Source organism: Peromyscus maniculatus, chromosome 13, assembly GCF_049852395.1.
Source record: "Peromyscus maniculatus bairdii isolate BWxNUB_F1_BW_parent chromosome 13, HU_Pman_BW_mat_3.1, whole genome shotgun sequence".
NCBI classification, from domain to species: domain Eukaryota; kingdom Metazoa; phylum Chordata; class Mammalia; order Rodentia; family Cricetidae; genus Peromyscus; species Peromyscus maniculatus.
This window is the reverse complement of record NC_134864.1, coordinates 28,065,966-28,086,354: the sequence shown is the minus strand read 5'-3', so window position 1 is coordinate 28,086,354 and position 20,389 is coordinate 28,065,966. Positions and strand designations below refer to the sequence as shown.

The following is a 20,389-nucleotide window of genomic DNA, read 5'->3' as shown; positions in this document are numbered from 1 at the left end:
CTTTTGTGGTAGCATTTTAAAAGTGTTTACATATGAATTTATCAAAAGAAATGGGATGGCTCAAGCTTGTGTTTGGCACACCTTAAAAAAAGGAATTACCGTGGATTCTGGCCTACTTTGCTTCTACAAGAGGATCTGACTGTTGTTAGAATAACCTGTAATTTATATATTCTTTGCATGACTATTAAAATTGAATATGAATTTATATATCATTCTAGGCAGTTTATGTATCGAGATCATAATACTGTTCAAAACAAGTCTCTGGTTGAAGAATTTCTCTGTTTGCATTATAGATCAAATGGCTACAGTTAGGTTGAATAAAGCAGTACACAGTTAATGCATAAAGGAAAAAAATCTGGTCGACGAAGCAATAAACATCTCAGCAGGCAAAATTCCTAAACAGTAAGAATGTCCAAAATAGGAACAGAGAGAGTTCTGTGGTTGGCTTCAAAGGCATCCTAGAGAGCAAAAAGAAAAATGTACTCAAAAGCCCAAGAGTGATAAAAACTGTTCTTCTGTCACCCTGTCTTTTACAACACTGAATGAGACAAACACCAGGAGCTACCCCTGGGCCTTCAGCAATGAACTCAGCGGTGTACACAATAAAGTTAATAGAACTTGTTAATTCGGAATTTAGTTGTTCAGAAAGCCAAACAGCCTCACCATACCAGAAAGGCCTGCTTTAACTGGACTTCAATTATTGGAGTTAAATATTCGTTGGGAATTGGGACTGGTATGAGAAGTCTTACAGCTTTACCTGGCTCTGCAGAGCAACACAAAGACCATAAAGCAATAGTGACTGAAGGACACAGTTTATCTAGGAGCGATTTGCCAAACCCCAGTTCTGTGTATTTACTATTGGATCTCCAGATACTGGCCTCCCCATCCACAAATCCGGTGATTCTCACTTCTCTTTTGCTGACTTTCTGACAAAAGCAACTTCAGGAGAGAAGGCTGTATTTTAGAGGAGAGCAGAGGAAGCAAGGACACATGGGCTTGGAGAACTGGCCATACTACATCTGTAGTGGAAAAAGAGAACTACAGAAACCTACAGCTGCTCAGCTTTCTCCCTTGATTTGGTCCAGGATCCAAGTCAAGGAGTAGGGTTACAATGGTGGTTCTCCCCATACCAAATAAAGCTACACATAAAACCCCAACAGGAACACCCAGAGGCCTGTCTCCCAGATGATTGTAGATGTTGTGAAGTCGATAATTAACAATAATCATCACACACACCAACTATATATATCTACAATATTTGAAAAATTACATAGCATTATTAATTTCCTGTAAGAGTATGGCCCCTGATTGGTTAAACATGCTCTAGTGGATGGCCACACAATAGAGTACATAGGCGACATTAATGGCATATACTGGGTTAAAAATGGGAGTACACAAAGTTGGAAGGGTGTAGAATGGGGTAGATCTTGAAGAAGATAGGGAAAGGGGGTGAAAATGCTCAAAAGACAATGACTGAAATTATCAAAGAATTAATAAAACCATAAAAAGGAATACAGACTTTTCTTGTCATTGTTCCCTAAATAACACACCGCAACAACTATTGATACTGTGTTCTACATTATAAGTAATCTAGACATGACTATGAATACCTACCCACAAGGATTGAGTAGGTTTGATACAAACACTGCACTGTTTTATATAAGGAATACCAACATCTAAAGGTCTGGAGATTGAAAGTGTATCTTGGAACCAGAACCCATGGATACTAAGGGATGAGACTGTATACAAAACTTGAGTAATGTAAAAACCAGAAATCAGAATTACTCATTTTCTATTTTAAGTCCTCAAAACCCAAATACTCTGGAACGTTTGGTGCAAAGTGTACTTTAAAAGAAGAAATTAGCAATTGAAATGCTATGGTGTTTTGAAATATGTAAATGCCCTTGGGCTTTTGAATTAAAATTCTATCAGTATCTTATCACATGCAGGTATTTAAAGTATACATATGCTGGTGAATCATTTGTGATATTTTCATCATTTATAACTGTAACTATTGGTTGGTTTCTACTTCCACTTGGGGAATAAACGGATGTATCAAGAGATGAGTTTTCCCTTGCCACCAATTTAAACCATATGTAAACTATGTACATCCCAGTATGTTGATGAGCAGGTGCTGGTGAGAATATCCCACCTCACACCTCTCTCCTTAGGTACTTTAGCCACATATCTGCATTAAAATGAGTTTATGTAGGTTTCACATAGCACTTTGTTCTCATTGCTACTTCCTGAACTGTGTAGAAACAATTGATACCAAGGAAACCAATCAGATATTTTTCAGGAATCTACTACAGTCCAAGGAGAGTCTGAGTTAGCTCTTCTGATGATATATTATCAACTCAATGGGACCTAGGATCACCTACAAGACAAACATCTGAGCACATCTGTGAGTGAGTTTCTAGATTGGGTTAGATGACGTTGGATGACCTACCCTAAATAGAGGTGGGACTATTCCATGATTTGGGGACTTGGCCTGAATAAAGAGAGTGAGCTTAAAACCAGGAACCATGGTACTTCCTAAGGATGTAATGTGACCAGCTGCCACCTTGCTTTCCCACCTTAATGGATCAACCTATGATCCAATAAGTCCATTGTTCCTCAAATTCCTTTTGTTACATGTTTTTTGTATTTTGATGGAAATGGGGAAAGCAGTTTACATAGCTCTAGATAATCAGTCTGTAACGTCTACAGAAATTATACTTTGGGGGCCACTGAGCTGTAAAAGGTAGATAAAGGTAGAAAGATGGAGATCAAATAGAATCACTGAAAGAGTAAAAGAGGCAGCATGTCAACCTCAGAGACATTTAGTCAAAGAGAGTGCAGCTACCCTGTGGGCTGGTAATATATTTTATGTAAGATTGTCCAATTATCATACCAAAGGACCTATGTTCCTAAAAACAAAATGATCTTAAAATACCAAATATTTTTTTGCATTAGAACAAGGTCAATGGATAATTTAAAATATAACGTCCACTTTCCTTTGTTTTACATTTTACAGTAATACCAACAGTTGATCTGGACAAAGCGGATTGAAGGAATAACTGTAGCGATTTTTTTTTCCTTTTTGCTCTCAGATCATAAATACCTTCAGGTTAAGATACAATCTAAAACATATTACCATCATGGTATGTAGAAAGACAGAAAGTGGTAATGATACATGACAAACAGAAAGGCTAATGGTTACCTACATTATAGTTCACAGAATTAAAAACTATTGCAAAGACAACTATAAGAAGAACTCATCTATTGCCTGGTCTGGGTGGTAGGTGGTAGTTTTTCTAGTTAGTCACAAGTGACATTTAGCTTCTAATGCACAGGCTGTTAGAATGAATGATTCTTATAGAGTGTCAGAGTTTAAATATTATCCTAGGAAATGTATGCTTATAATTGTCTTCACAATAGTTTTCATTTCTATGAACTGCAACAGTTCAAAGTTACATATGTAGACCTAAAACATAATTAGGAAAATCCAAAATGAGTGAGTCAAATTGCCTATGTTCCTTATACCCGCATTTTCACCTATTACCCAGTAGGGATGAAAAGCTTCCCAGTGTTGTACTTTATATCGTTCATTCTACGGTATCTTTTACCAGTGGTTATATGGTATATATATTCTATGTCTATCATGTCAAACTTTCTCTTTTTTAATAGAGTTTTTGAAATTATCTGTGTTTAAAAACCAATATATTTAAAGATAGTTGAAAACTATGAAATTAAACATAGTTTTTGTCCTTCTTTTAAAATTCTTAAAATAATAGACAGTGACCAGGAAAAGGAACAATTTCCTCGCTGTGTTTAGGATCTGTTGTGAAGTCCCAACAGTCTCAATGAATCCTCATTACATGAGAGTAACAATCACAGAATTATCTGGATATGAAACGTAAAACATTGTCTGTTAGTATTCACTTTAACAGTGGCTTCTTAAATGACCCTTTGCATGGGCACCAGATTATACTTCTCCACAACTCATTCAAAGCAGTATTTATTGAGTACCTATTATTCTCAAGGACTGAGGCTGGTACTAAGAATACCAACATAGCAGATCAGAAAGGGCCTCTCTAGAAATTCACAAGGAAATTGTAAATTAATGTTTGCATCATTTAAAATGACAGCATGATAGGAGAGGCAGGAGTTGAATGAATAAGATGTTAAATCATCTTAGATCAGGGAGATCAGCACTTCCTAATACAAGGAAGGAGAATATTTTCATATATTATTATGCAAATGTAGTATTTCCTCATATAGTCCCGTATGCCTCATTTTATAGGTCACTAAGGCTCTGATTAAGTGCCTTATTATTTTTATTATATATAAATAGCCTCAAGTTGAAAGCAGGGTTTGGAAAATGTCTTACCTGATTGCATACTTAAAATTTCTGTGACAAAAACTCATTACACATGCTCAACAGTTTATGCACACTGGGTGCCCAACTAATGAAGACAGAACATTCATTTAACATTCTGCAGACTAATGGCTATGGTGGTTACTCTTAACTGTTATTTACTGGGATGAGAAAATGCTAGGACATTAGTAAGGCACTTGTCTGGGGTGGTCTATGATGCTGTTTACAGAGAGAATTGGGTGAGTGGGGATCTAATCTAATGAACACACTTATCTTTAATGAATGAGAGATAACTGGAAAGTATAAGATAGGCCCAAATTAAAGGAAGTAGAACACTAGCATGAGTTATTGGGAGTCATGTCTTGGCCTCACCTGTTCCTATAGTTCCCTTTTTCTCTGTTTCTACTGTTCTCCACCACACTGTTTCAGTCATGGTAGACTATGAAACTGTAAACCAAACAAATATTTCTCATATAAGTTTCTCTTCTGCTTCATCTGCGCTGCTTTCCACAAGTATTTGGTCACAGTGATACAAAACACTAATACTGAGTTCTCTAATGATGGACATGAGAAGGAAGGTGTGGTAACTACAAAAGAGCCTGGAATTCAGGCTCAAACAAGACTGGATTTTGACCCCAGCCCCATAAATTACCATCTACTTCACTGACCTTAATAATTGGGGACAAGTTTTCATTTGTTTCTAAATGTTTCCTGCTAGAAACATAAAACAAAAAACAATAAAATAATATAATTCATACAGAAAAACTGGTAGCTCATCAATTCTGTATAACCTTTGGGGTTTTTTTTGTTTTTATTTTTGTTTTTGTTGTAGAAAGCATTCTTTATATCATTCCACCATGTAACAGGAGATGAGGAAGAACTAGAGGGAACTGGAGGTCAGTATATGTCAGGCTTATTGCACAATGCTCTGTTGCCATGAAATATGGAAGAGGACTCTACCGTCCCTGTTTTGAGGTACTGATCCCTGTCTGCCCATCTATATGATGAGGCAAGCTGTGTGGAGACCTGAGGGGCTCAGGTAAAGATAGTTGTTCTCCTAGAAGAAAAAGCACTCTTCCCACATGCTCTTGGGCCATCAAAATATCAATGTGAGGAACAATCATTGAAGACTTAAATGCCACCCAGACATCTCTTCTCAGTGGGCTTTGGAGGACACAATAGCTCCAGTGAAAGAGATCTTCAGTTTGGTGGAGGGGCACTCCACCAAACTACCTTGCTTTGGTGGTACGTGCTAATTACTAAATCCTGCTCTAGGTGGATGTCTAGGCCTGACTATGGTTCTCTATATTTCACAATCTCTTCTCATAATAAATACATTACTGTGTCCTAGTATGCCATAAACTATATTTATCAGATCTACTAAAATCACAGACTTTATAAAAATTATTCTTTGTTTAAAATTCCACTGGCACAAGCCAGACATGGTGGCACACATCTGTCGTCATAGCACTTAGGAGGCAGAAGTTGTTGGGTCTCTGTGAGGTCAAAGTCAGCCTGGTGTACACAGTGAGTCTAAGGCCAGCTACAGCTTCATAGTTAGACTCTGGTTCAAAAACAAAGCAAAACCAACAACAAAAAACACACCCCACACACCAACCCCAAAATTTCACAGACTTCTGCATATTATTGGTTTTTAGGCAGTTAACATTATGATCCCTTACGGCTTTTTAAGACATCCCTACTGTTCTTTCAGCTCCCTCTCTCTTCGGCATTCACCTACCTTCCCTTTATCTAATTGGAAGCCCATTCTTATTTTTCACAGTTCTTCAATCAGATCACTTGTATCCTTCTCCATTGTTTCTCTACAGACTAACATACCAATGGTCCTGTTTCATTTTCATGGTTTCTACAGTTATTACAGAATATGTACTCACATTTAAAGATTTGGAGTTAGGAGGCTCCAATGAGAGGAAACGTGGGTGTTCATCTTTCTGGGTCTGACTTGGCTCACTCAATATATTTTAGAGTCACATCCATTTAACTGAAAATTCCATTTTTTCTTAACAACTGGATAGTATTCTATAGTGTATTGGTACCACATTTTTATTAGCCATTTGTCCATTGAGGGACATTGGTGGTGTTTCCATTTCCTGGCTATTGTGCAAAGAGAAGCAATGAACACGATGGAATAAAATGTCAAGTCCTTTAGGCATATGCTAAGGAATGGTATAGCCGGGTGATATGAAAGGTATATCTTTAGCTTTTTGGGAATTCTCCACATTGATTTCCATAGCACCTCACCAGTTTGCAATCCAACAAATAGTGAATGAAAAGTCCCCTTTTCCCTGCACCCCCTCCAGCATTTGTTGTATGTGTTCCATTGATCTTTGCCATTCCAACTGAGGTAAGATGAAATCTCAAAATTGTTTTGGTTTGCATTTCCCTAATTTCTACATTAGGGAAATGGGATTTCCACATTTCAGGGATAAATCCAGCTTGGTCACGATGGATAACAGTTTTGATGTATGTCTGTATTCTGTTTCCAAGAACTTATATTTTCTTCTTTTGTAAACTTTCTGTTCGGGTCCAAGGACAATTCTTTTAACGGATCATGTTTTATACGTTTATTATATATTCTGGATAATAATCCTCTGTTAGATGTCTAGCTGGCAAGGATTCTCATTTTGTGGACTTCTCCTTCATCTGGTTTATTGCTTCTTTAGTCCTGCAGAAGCTTTTAAGCATAATGAAGTCCCATTTTTCAATGGTTGGTTTTAATTCTAGGGGAGAGTCTTATTCAGGAAGTCTTTCCCTATATATCCAGTAAAAAACTGCCTATGTTCTCTTCTAGGAGTTACAGTGCTTCAGGTTTCACATTCAGGTCTTTGATCCTCTTGGAGTTGGTTCATATTCAAGGTAATAGTTAAGGCTCTAATTTCATTCTTCTGCCTGTGGACATCTGGTTTTGCCAGTGCCATTTTTGAAGATGCTTTCTTTTCTCCAGAATACGTTTTTAGTTTGTTAATATACTTTGTTAAGTATCAAATGTCTGAAAGTATGTGTACTCATGTTTATGTCTTCACTTTTGTCCCATTGGTTGACAGTCTGATTTTTGTGCAAGCACTATATTGTTGTTTTATTACTAAGGTTTTGTAATACTTCTGAAGATCTAAAATGGGAATTCTTACAGCATTGCTTTGGCTTTTCAGAATTGTTTTAACTATTCAGGTCTTTTGTAGTTCTGAATGAATTTTAAGGTAGAGTTTTTCACCCAATTTCTTCAAAGAATGAGATGGGAATTTTGATTGGGACTGCACTGAATTGGTAAACAGCTTTTAGCAGAATGCTCATTTTCACAATATTAATCAGTACCAATACTGAATGAATATGGACCCAGAAAAAGGGCATAATAATTTAACTGGGTCTAAAACTTTTATTAACCATCAATATAAAATGTTTTGTTTCCTCTGTAGAATCAGAAAATTACTTGATTTTTTTTCTCCTCAGAAGATATAGTAGAATGTCCTAAAAGTCATCAAGTTTGATGAAGTTTTGACTTATACCCCTTTCCAGCCTTACAACCCCTCTCTACTCTTCTCCAGGAACAAGACAAATAGATCTCATAGATAGGAAGAAACAAGAGAGAAAGTATATGAATTTTGGCCCCGGTATTTGAGCAAATATCATTAACATACTCTGTCAAATATAAAAGTCCAGAAGATTCAGTTTAGACCTTATGTGGGAGGAAAAACTTGTCTCAGAATCTTTTATAGAGAAATAAAATGGTAACTATGCTACAATGTTGTAAGGCAGCTTTGGAATTGACGAGATTACACTTTTGCATTCTCACCCCCTTGTATCTCTCTATTTCTTTTTGTCTCTCTTTGTGTCTCTGTCTCTGTATCTTTCCATTTCTTGGTGGCATGACTTTAAGAAAGTCACTTTATTTCTCATGTCAGGTTAAAATAATCCCACAGCAGACTCACATCATCTCCTGAATTGATTAACTAAATATGAATTCCCCTCTCCAGTCCCTAGAATTAAAACAGACCTACAAGTCAATATCTGGCAATATACTAGTCTCAGCACATAGTTTGTGTTGAGTTCCTAACCTGGCAGTGAGTGTGTTTAGAAATGTTAGTTGTGGGATCCCCTAATACTTGGTATTACTGGCAAACTAACAGTAAGCCCCAAAATCTTTTAATTAAATTGGTCATCTATATTTTAGGGACATAAAAGACTAGATTTAATAATACAGATAGAAAAATATACTCTAAAAGTTTTTACATTTTAAACATGGGTAAATAAGTATTTTACACACATAAAATAAATATACCTAAATTTTCCCCATGAAAGTAGCTTTTAACTTTGTAAGTTTGTGCAGATGGTCTTATGGAACCTCATTGTCTACATTGAAAGAGCATATGGTCTATTTCTATATGCTTCATTGAAATAACTTAATTACATTGCTCCTGTCAAAATATCTGGCTTAGTTCCAGATCATATAATAAGGTAAATTAGCACTACTAAAGAATACTATATTTAATGCTAGATAAGTCATAAATCTTGAGACACATCTTAGGAGATGTGGTATATCATTGTTATGACTGCTTGTTCCTGTAACTAACTTTAATAATGTACTGGAAACAAATATGCAATATTGAATGGAGGAAAAAAATCAATAAAACATGATTTTGTTGTTTCTAAAAATGCCTGTTACTCAGTTCTGCATGATACGTGTCAGATTCAAGCATGAGATGTGAACTCAAAGTTTTTGGCTTCCTAAAACTCATCTGTAGTGGCAAATCATAAGCCAAATGGGAGCTGACATTAAGGTTAGAATATAGAGCCAGGTTCTAAGGATTCAAGACCATGTAGACAAAATTGAGTGTCAAGTTAGACCATTAGAGGAAGGGTAGTGTACTGTGGTGCATCATGCTTACTGACTGTTTATGACTTTGAAGGCTGAGTCAGTGTGCTCGAAGTTCTAAATAAGAATGGAACTGGAAAAATCTTCTATTAAGAATCAAAGTGCAAGGTGACTTAAAAAAATCAATGCTTTATAATTTCCTTTGGAAATGATAACATTTGGAAAGCTTATAAGCAGATTTCCATAGAGATGATTTAGTAGCATCACAAGAGGAGATTTTTGCTTAAACTAAACATACTGCATTAAGGGTCTAAATGATGATGAAGCATCATGTTTCAAAAGCTAAATTAAAAACATTGTTTGCTTTCAGTTTCACTAGGCTAGCAACAACTTCTAGGCAATTGTGACATACATGTAATGTGAGACTAGCCTGAGCTACATGAGACCCTACTGCAGTAGAACCAAGTAGACTGACCACATCAGCAATCACAGCAAAGGCAGCTGAACATGTGTTAAAGAATAATTATAATAATGATGATAGTAAAATTCATTGTGGCTAAGCTGAATTTGTTAACTCTGCGGCATGTGCTGTGGACTGTAGCATTTACTATTCATGATAATTGGGACAAAGAGTCTACTGTTCTTGTTTCAAAGACAAGAGGATGTAGAAAAGTTAGATACTCTGTTCAATAAGTCAAGATGCTAGAAGTCACAGGAATGATGATAAAATTTAAACTATAATAATCTTCAGACATGTTTTTTTCAGATTTAAAACTCACAGATCTATCCTGGAGAACTCTAGTAATGTGGTCCAACTGAGACTGGCTATGTGAGTAAGGAAAATACAACATAATAGAGTTTTCAGATGAGAATCTTGTGCTCATAGAGAAAACTGCACAAGATCAAGATCCATCAGCCTAAAAACATCATTTCAAACATGTATACATTGGCTTAGTAAAATAATGCCTAATTATTGAATACTCATTGAGTAACAGATCTACTATTAGACCTATACTTATAAATTAGTTAATTAATTTTCAAAACTACCCCAGAAGTCATGCCCAAAAGGTACCAGGGTCAGAATTCAAACTATAATCTTTAATCTGTTTCTAGAATATTTCTTAGACACCGTGTTGTGAACAGTGACATTTGCACACCTTCAAACTCCCAGATCCCATTTTCTAGGTCTTTCTTACTAGTAAACTTTGGGGAAGGAAGTTCCTTACTATCATCCAAAAAATATGAAAAGTTGCTAGACACTGTAGATGAATGTGGACCTCAGGAGATTGTCCCCATCTACAAAGTCATTTGATTTTTGTTTTAAGTCTCAGACGCACTGATTTAGATCTCAAGTCTCAGCTATGAGAGGTGAATAACCTGTGTACTTGAGAAGAGAACCCTTTGGATGGTTTCCATGTCCCAACACCTGTCTACTCATTGGTTTCATGCTATGAGCCATCAATTTTTTTTTAATCCCTGGGCTTCTGTTCTCAGGAGCCACAGTGTGTCTAGAAGATGCAGAGCCATCTTTATTCATCTTCACCTTCTCCCGCAGGAATCCTGCAGGAAAGACTCCTGCTCTACCATCTGGTTCCACCTCAGTCTTTTCCAAGCCCCAACTCTCTGATTGTTAACCTGATAGGCATATCTGGCAATTTTATGTATTATAGCAGAATATGTCAAGCCTGCAGGAAGAAACTTTAGAATAAATTACAGGTGCTAGCAATACAAGGAGGGAAACCCAGGTAGGAAAGAATTTGCATATAGCTAATTAAAACACACACATTTTCATCATAGCCAATTTTAAAGAAATTGCTTTCCCATTTTACAACGATTGAATTTACAGAGGTAACACCAACATAGACTGCGGCAACTATGGGTTTTATTAAACTATACATTTTTACAGGGAAGACTGCTTGATAGGAAACTCTACTTACATTAAATGTTAACTCCATCACTTTATGTATGCTCTATTTATTTATGCACGACAACACCTTCAAACAGATCAACTTTTGCTTGACTAATGATAAAGATATCAATCAAGGCATCAATGATTTTTTTTTTAGATGGACCTTTCCAATCAATAAAAAAAGTTGAACTCCTTCAGGACATATCATCATGTCATGAAATAGCAAAGGTATTTTTATGCTCTTACCAGTCTTGGTGAGACTAATGAAGTCCCCTCTAGAAGAACTCTGTTAATTTGGGGTTATATCTGAGCAAACTGGATGTGTGCTGGTCTTCTGAAGAAAGTGTCCCAGGAAAAGGTATGTGTTGTCCTCACTAGAAGTGGTCCAATTGTACACTCACACTTTTCTGAAACAGAGAAGGAGGTAAAGAAAAATAAGAATTGGGATCTGTTCAAAAAGCTCCACAGCTATTCTTTTAACATTACCTGTACTCATTTATCCACATAGTGGTTGGAGCTTTTTTATTTTTTGCACTCTTACAGTTTTTATTTTGTAATTTTTGAAATTATAATACAATTACATCATTTATATATTACATTTCCTCACTCCAAACCTTCCCTATGCTCTTTCTTGCTCTCTCGTGACCCCTCTTTCCACTAACTGTTAGTAGATAGATGCACATATGCATTTCTGTATACATCCCTAAATATGACTTGCTCTTTCTGTATGTTATCCAAAAATAATCAAACTGCAGAGTTGTAGAGCCCAGTCCTAATGGATATATCTACACAACTACTCCTGTATCTTATCTTTTAACAAATAGGGTAGTGAAGCCAACAATGCTGTGTGTTTTACATGTTAATTAAAAATAAAGTATCAATAATTCCAAGATTCTCAATAAATTCATTACGCCTCAGATACTAGTGAACTCTAATTATACTTGTTGTTCCCTTCCATACTCAACCTACATTCAGTTTCTATATTAGACAAAGTTAGAGTTTAAAAATAACTATTGTAATAGAGTCATTATGACAGAATCATGTCATAATGAAGTGAAACTTCCAGTATCACTTCTCTTGAGCATTGGGCCATGATTATGTAAAAGAAGGGTCGCTTGTGCCACAACATCATGAAACTAGATACTCTATGGTTTACAAGGAACCAAAAATTGGGTATCATATACAACACGGATTATCTGGCCAAAGAAATAATCTACACTCATGAAGAATGGATTAAGATCACATGATATTTCATTATGCTATTCAGAACAGGGTATAATTTAAACTTATGAAATATTAATTTCTGGAATTTTCTATTTAATATTTTAGTCTTTGAGCAGCCATGAGTAACTGGAACTGAATAAAAAGTACAAGTATGAATAAGAGGAGGATACAGTGTGTTGTAATAAAGAGTGGGGTCTTCAGGTCGTTGGGTCAGGGTTCCTATGATTTGTGACAGTAAAGCCACATACATGACCTCTCTGGGAAAACTGCATATTCTGTGCAACAACAAAATTAAGCTGCCCCAAGTCAAGCTCTTTATAGTATTCAATGAATTCTTACTATACCTGTCTGTAACTCAGACGTTCCTTCCTCCTTTCCTTCTTCCTTTCTTTCTGTCTCTCATTCCTCTTCTCTTCTCTGTCTCTCTCTGTCCCTCTGTGTCTCTGTCCCATCCCTCTGTCTCTCTCTGCCTTTCTGTCCCTCTGTCTCTGTACATCTCTCTCTCTTACTGTCTCTCTATCCTTCTGTGTCTCTGTCCTTATATGTCTCTGTGTCTTTCTCTGTTGTTCTGTCCCTCTGTCTCTCTGTCCCTCTGTGTCTCTGTCCCCTCTTCTGTCCATCTATCTCTCTGCATTTCTGTCCCTCTATCTCTGTATGTCTTTCTCTCACACACTGTCTGTCTGTCTTTCTGTGTCTCTGTCCCTCTGTCTGTCTCTCTCTGTTGTACTGTTCCTCTGTCTTGCTGTCCCTTTGTCTCTATCTCTGTCTTTCTGTCCCTCTGTTTGTTTCTGTCTCTGTCTCTGTCTCTGTGTCTCTGTCTCTGTCTCTGTCTCTGTCTGTCTGTCTCTCTCTCTGTGTGTGTGTGTGTGTGTGTGTGTGTGTGTGTGTGTGTGTGTGTGTGTGTGTGTGTGTCCTGTTGTTGCTTAAAACCTATGAAGGAAGAAAGAGGTGCTGCTATTTACTGATCATATAATACAAAGCTTTTGGTTAGTGATTTGTAGAAGTCTACTCAGTACTTATAAGAGAGGAGATATTTTTATTTCTATTTTACAAACAAAACTATGAATCAGCAAATTTAGAATGTGCCAAAGTCAGATGACAAGAAAACAACAGATCTGGGACTTCAACCATGCCTGTAGTACTTTCAAGGTTCAGGCTATTCCTGGCCTCTCTCTTTGCTCTATTCCTACATACTCCCTACTTGTAAAATTGTTTCTTGTTTGCTTGGTTGGTTGGGGTTTGTTGTTGTTGTTTTTGGTTTCTTGTTTGTCTGTTTTTTGTTGTTATTCTTTGGTTTAGTTTAGCTTAGTTTTGTTTAGAGACAGGTTTTGCTAAGTAACACTTGCTGGTCTTGAACTTGGAATTGTCCAGCCTCCCTCCAGAACTGGGATTACAGGCATGTTCCACAATGCCTGACTATGGAATCTTCCATACTTGACAGAAATACACTATTTTTTTAAAAGTGAATTAATTTCCATGAAAAAATTGCTTGCTTGAATCAAATATATTACATTATTTATGTAAATAAATTAAATATTTTTTAGGATGAAACAAATGTCTAAAGTAAAAAATTGAATTTCCAGTTAAATATGAAAGAATGCATACAGGAGGAAACAGCAAAGACAAAAATAGAAAAGAAGAGAAGAGTAAATCAGAAAAACAGAACTCAAAAATCAACACCCTGGTTGCTTAAAAAGTAACTTTAATAAAATAAACAAAACATCAAACTGAACAGAAAAAAATTAGAGGGCAAAACTATAAAAAATGAGAAATTACATAGGAATTAACTTTTGAAAAATGAAATGAAATAAAATAAAATTATGAGAAACTATAAACATGCACACATGTTTGAAAACCTAGGTAAAATGAACAATTTTCAAGAGAAATGCAGACAAATTGAATTGGTAATCAAGAGGCAGAGCTATTTGAACCTATGGGTAACATGAACCAGAAAATAATAATATTACCTCAAATATTCAAATAATCAGTGCAATAACATATAAAATTACATTCAGAAATTCACAGCTATTTTGTACCTTGCATTACAAATTAGTCACACTTAAGAATCTGAGAAAGAATGGAGCTAAGCTAAGTAATTTTCATAAACATTCCCGAGACCACATATGTTTAATGAACGATAAGGAAACCTGTACATACATGTGGTACTCTAGCTAAAGATTTACTTTTCATAGTGGTAGGAAAGTGTAAGTGTGAAGGTTCTTTATGGGACATTTGAGGGCTGTGCAATTGATTAACTATATTGATGACAAAGCAGAGAAGTTTCTCAGTCTGAACAAAGCAGTTATGAGAAGAGATCAAACACTTTGATGTAGCACATACCACTTTGAGAATGCTCCAGGAAAACACTTCACAATGCAGGCAAGACAGGAATAAATGCAAAATACTTTACAATGTAGGGATTGGCAAAGAACTCTGAATTGAACACCAGTAGCACAAAAAATAATAATAAAAATTATCAATTGGGATTGCGCCGGGCGGTGGTGGTGCACGCCTTTAATCCCAGCACTCGGAAGGCAGAGGCAGGCGGATCTCTGTGAGTTCGAGGCCAGCCTGGACTACCAAGTGAGTCCCAGGAAAGGCGCAAAGCTACACAGAGAAACCCTGTCTTGAAAAACAAAACAAAACAAAACAAAACAAAAACAAAAAAACAAACAAACAAACAAAAAAATCAATTGGGATTGCACAGGAAACTGGGAGAGACCACATATAGAATGGGAGAAATTTTGTGACCACCACACATTTGATAGAGGATTAATTGATCTGCTTAGGCCCCCACCCCGGCAGTGGAATCAGGACCCATCCCTAGGACATGAGCGGGCTTTTTGGAGCCCACTGCCTATGGTGGGACACCTTATACAGCCTTGGTGCAGGGGGAGGTGCTTGGACCTGCCTCATCTGAGTGTACCAGGCTCTGCTGCCACTCTACAGGAGGCCTTGCCTTGGAGGAGGTGGGAATTGGGGGTGGGATGGGGGGAGAACTAGGAGTTGAGAGGAGGGAGGGGAGGGGATCTGTGGTTGGTATGTAAAATGAATACAAAATTTCTTAATAGTAAAAATATATTTTAAAAAAGAAAGGGGAAAGAAGAGAAAATCATGAACTTGCAGTTTCTCCTCACAAGCTAATTAAACCCTAAAAAACAAACAAAACAAACAAACAAAACAAACCACATAAAATCTCCAAAACTCAAGTACCCAACGCCCCAAACACACAAACAAAAAGTGGGCAAATCAACTGGATAGTTCTCAAAAGACATACATGTAACCAGTAAGTGTATAAAAATGCTCAACACATTTAACCACCCTGGAAATTCAAGTCAAAATTACAGTGATATTCTACCTCATCCTGTCAGAATGGCTATGATCAAGAAAACAAAGAATAAATGCTGGTCAGTATATGGGGAAAAGAAGCTTTATGCGTTGTCATAGGAATGTCATATGTTAGTACAGACATTGTAAACATTAGTATGGAGTTTCCTCCAAAATAAAAAATAAATAAATAAAATAAAAGAATTCAAAAAGCTACGTATGATACAGCTACTCCACTGCCGGGCATACAGTTAGAGGAACCTTAGTTGCCATTCCTCAGAGATACAAACATTCCAATGTTTGGCACTGTTCGTAATCATGAGGTTACAGAATCAGCTGCAGTGTCCATCAGTGAACGAAACTCTGAGATCTATCTATCTATCTATGTATCTATGTATCTATCTGTCTATCTATCATCAATCTATTTACTCTCTCCCTCCCTAATAGAGTCTTATTTAGTCATAAAGACGAAGACATTCTGTCATTTGGGAAAAAAATATGGATCTGGTTAGCATCAAATTAATCAAATAAGCAAGACTTAGAATGACAATTATGCTTTTGTAAATCAATAACCATATATATGAAAGTCAATGTTAATATTTGGGAAGAGCTAGGCAACCAGCAGGAGAGGGGAGAGTTGACAAGAGAGAAGTCAATGAGGGAAGAATGTGAGCAAAGAAATGACACATATGAAAATGTCATAATACAACATAATTTTGTACAATAACTATAGTCTAATGATATTCTTAAAGCAGTGACATGTAATAAAAGGGAACTTTTTAGAAAGGAGGCATCAGTAAGACACTACTGTGCATGTGAGCAGAAAGACATGAACTAGGTACAATTGTGTGCTTCTCTGTGTATATCAATGATGACACACTTCCTCTCCAAGTCAGTGGCAACAGAGCAATGAGCACATTTACTATCCAGACTTTGTTTTCCAATGATTGGTCCTCAGCAAAAATAATCCAGGATCTCAGAGGAAATAGTTGATTTGGGGAAGGGAATAGACATGAACAAGAATAGAAAAAACAACAAGATGAGAGAATACAAGATCTTGTGCTGCTAAGTGAACAGAAACTCAAGGGTCAATTGCGTGTCATAGTGACACAGGACCCAACCTGAGAGTGTTCATAATGGCTCAATCCAGAGTAGTGTGAGCAGAATAAAATAAATAACCGGCAGCTGTGCTACAGATAAGTAATCAACTGAATAAGTGAGAATGAACTAACTCATTCTCACAGTAGAATTCACTTGAAAAGGCACAGAAAGAATAATGGGAAAAGAAAATAACGTTGGCAGAAACACTATCAACTGTTTTGAAGGCAAGAATCATTCCTGGGTGTTAAAAGTAGTGAGAGAAAATAGGATACTGGATAGTCCGGGCAGCCTTCCCACAAGACACTTAGTAGCTAATAGAGAAAGAAACGTGTAAATTGACAGTGAAGAAATGGCATAAACCACAGCAACCAAGTGAGCAAATTTCACCTCACAGGGCATCAAATTCAACCTCCTGGAAGAAGTCACACCTTGGCTTCCGTGATATTCAGACAAAGAACAAAGAGTCTGAATGTAGTCAGAAAGGAAAAACTTTACAAAGCAATTGAGGGGACAGTCTCCAAAGCAACTAGCGGACATGCTTATAAAGAAAGCATCAAGGTTAAAAAGGAAAAAGTCTGGGGGCCAGTCTCTAAGTCAAAGGAGGATGGAGCCATGAGAAGGAATGAAAAACATGAGCTGGCCAAGAAATACAACAAGTGCATCATAGTTCCAACATTTGAAGCAGGTTATAAATAACATCAATATCCATGATTTTATAATTATATCTTACTTATGTAAGGTGTTGACATTTGGGGAAGGTGCTAAGTTTGTGGAAATTGTGTCATTTTAAAAGATACTTTATAGATCTTAAATAAATGCAATCACATTTCTATTGCAGAATTACAAAATGTCAGAACTTCCTGAGGTTATCTAATCCAGTTTCCAACCAGTTAGTTTGACATCTCTTAAATTAGAATCATTCTTAAATTTTTATGTAGAGTCCCACTTTTCTATATATCATCCTGAGTCTTCTTGGAGGCTTCACAGTCTACTGGGGAAAATAACTGAATCTATCACTGACAAATGAATGTGGGTTCCAGTACCACTTTCAACCAACATAATCTAGGGTGTAACTCTCTTTCTTGCCCAAAAGACCTGTACGACAGCATCTTAACATGAACAGATACCAACACGTGGATTCTTTAATTCTGAAAGGTAATACCACATCTAGGGCAAAAAAAGGAACAAAAAAAATCTTCATTAATTTTCATGGGAATTAATATAAACAAATTATAATTTGATTGTTCAAATGTGTTCCAGTTGGCTAAAATGTTTACTTATTCATTTCTTTTCACCATCTGTCAGGTAAATGAGTTATTACTGTGCACACACAGAGTCATTTAAACCATAGATCATAGAACCAAATGAAGGTGCCATGGTATAACCATTTGAACAACCACATTTCCCTCAAACTTTTAACAGCTTTTGGTGATATACACGTATTTCTGCAGAGAATTCTCTTCTGAACTATAGTCTACCCATGCAATAAATCAAGTTTCTAGTTCCACTGACTTTAACTGCTGTCATTACAAATTCTTCAAATTATAGGTTTGATCTAATTCCTGCATCATTAGAATACAGGGAGTTGCATGCCATTATTTTACTAGTTAACATTCTTCAGGAGACATTGGAATGAATGTAGGCCACTCTGTAGAAATATTGACGACTGAAATCACAGCCTTCACACGCACTGACGGCAGCACAATCAAATCTGCTCCATTATTTTAGGCATTTAGCAAGAATTCTGAGGTTACTGCAAGCAATCTGTAAAGCAAAGAGCGGAAAGAGTGTATCGGCTCATCATGGGAAGAAAGCTCTAACGTCTCAGGCAGTCACCAGTTCAGGCTTTATGATTCTCTGGCGGTGATGTAATCACCAGGGAGGAATATTAGCAAGAATTACATAAACCTCTCTTCACCAATTGTCAGCTTGTATACTGTAGATTAAGTACTGCCACAGGCTTCTAGTGGTTGGCAACTCAAGCTGTGGAAAATGTCACAGGGCCTTGCTAGCCACTAGCTGTGCTCCATAGAGCAGAAAATTAAGCCTGGCATATTTGGGGGAGGAGTCTTCTGGTCTGTAAGAATTTATAAAAATAGCCATATGGATAGAACCCAGGGTCACATTTGTAAGTTCTTAATAGTTTTGCCATAAATAATTTCATTACACATGCTAAAATCTTAGCTCATCTGCCTCAAAGCCTAGCTAATGTTTACTTGAAAGAATACATTTCCTCTTCTAATTGAGAGGATATATAAAGAGGACAAAAAATATTTTTGTATCTATGGCACATCAAAATATACTGGATAAAATCAGCATCCACCACAGCATTTTGCCTTCAATTGCTCAATTACTCTGCTTCCTCTTGAATAAGTATTAAGTCTGAACAGATAATCATTTGTCAAAGTATTAGAGTTCCATCATGAATAAATTAGATTCGTTGCACGACGGCAATGCTACAAACAGAATCATTAATCTAAGTAACACCAGGCTGAAGTTTATTGTTTATTTTATGTGTTTAGTTTGAATTATGTTTAGCTTTCAAATGAATACTTTCTGTAGTAACACATTCACTTAGGCATTTTTGAAACATTTAGATGCATTTATTTTCTCCTGTTGCAGCAACATACAGTTTTGTCAGACGGGCTAGACCTTATCTGTGAATGTGGAATAAAAACTGTGGTATTGAAATGTTCAACAAAAGGAGACCATTAGAGAAAAATGCCATATTGTTCCTAGAAAAGTTCATGCAGCTCAGGGAACGGCATCAAGCTATTTACTTGAGTCAGGGATTTCATCAAAATAAGGTTAAGTCCTTCCTCTGCCAATCCAGTTTTCTTACTTTACTGAGGCTTTTGTTGGGTGAACCGTACAGTCAAGAGTAGAATGAGGGATCTAAAGTCTCTCAGGGTAGGCTAGGTGTTAGGCAAACAGAGAGAAAGCAGGTTCTCAAAAGAGGGAGCTGAAAACATTCACAAGCTAACAGTTCATCGAGCCCCTCAACTGTCGGCCACTGCTCCACTGTAAAGAAAGGACAGGGGCAGATTGGGGCTTGCAAGTCTTAGGCCAAAGATGAACCAATAACGGCTTCGAACTGGCTGCAAGACCAGAGTAAACTGACAGTATCAACACAGTGCTTTCTGGCACTAAAAGCGAAAGGCTAAAATCCATAGCAATAGAGACTGATGGCTGTTGCTCTTTTCAGGTCCAAAGCTAACACAGACTAAAAGGCAAATGTCATGTTAATAAATCCAGTCAGTTACCTCTTAAATACTAATGAGCTTTTGGCCACACAGAATACCCTGAATACAAAGTTAAAACTTAGAGTAGTAGACTCTGATTAATAACTTTTCCTTGTTTAGCCCAAGCAAGCAGAGAACAGCTGTCACTCCAGAGGCTCACCGTATTCTGGGTAGAAAACAGTTTTTTTTTTAAATATTCAACTCAATGGACAAAGCCTTGAGGTAAATGGTTCTCTCTCCTAGCCTTTCCCTTTGTCCTTTCTTGCAAGGCATTGTACCCCTGCTCTAAACTCTGCTTTCATTAAAACTTTCCTTAACCTTTACACTGTTTTCCATTTATCCCTTTGTCTAGGAAGATGCTCCAGGGATGGGATTTCTAAACTGAGGTTGAGTCC

The 20,389-nt window shown here is 36.7% G+C and overlaps 1 protein-coding gene across 4 annotated transcripts in view; it reads right to left on the bottom strand.

The window, feature by feature from the left end:
• The window catches only part of Dlgap1 (DLG associated protein 1), an 838,155-nt gene that overhangs the window by 707,371 nt on the left and 110,395 nt on the right, over window positions 1-20,389 (bottom strand). For all 4 annotated transcript variants that reach the window (XM_042259990.2, XM_042259994.2, XM_042259993.2 and 1 more), the window contains exon 2: window positions 11,347-11,507. The gene's annotated coding sequence lies outside the window, so the exon portion shown is untranslated. The remainder of the gene's footprint in view (window positions 1-11,346; window positions 11,508-20,389) is intronic.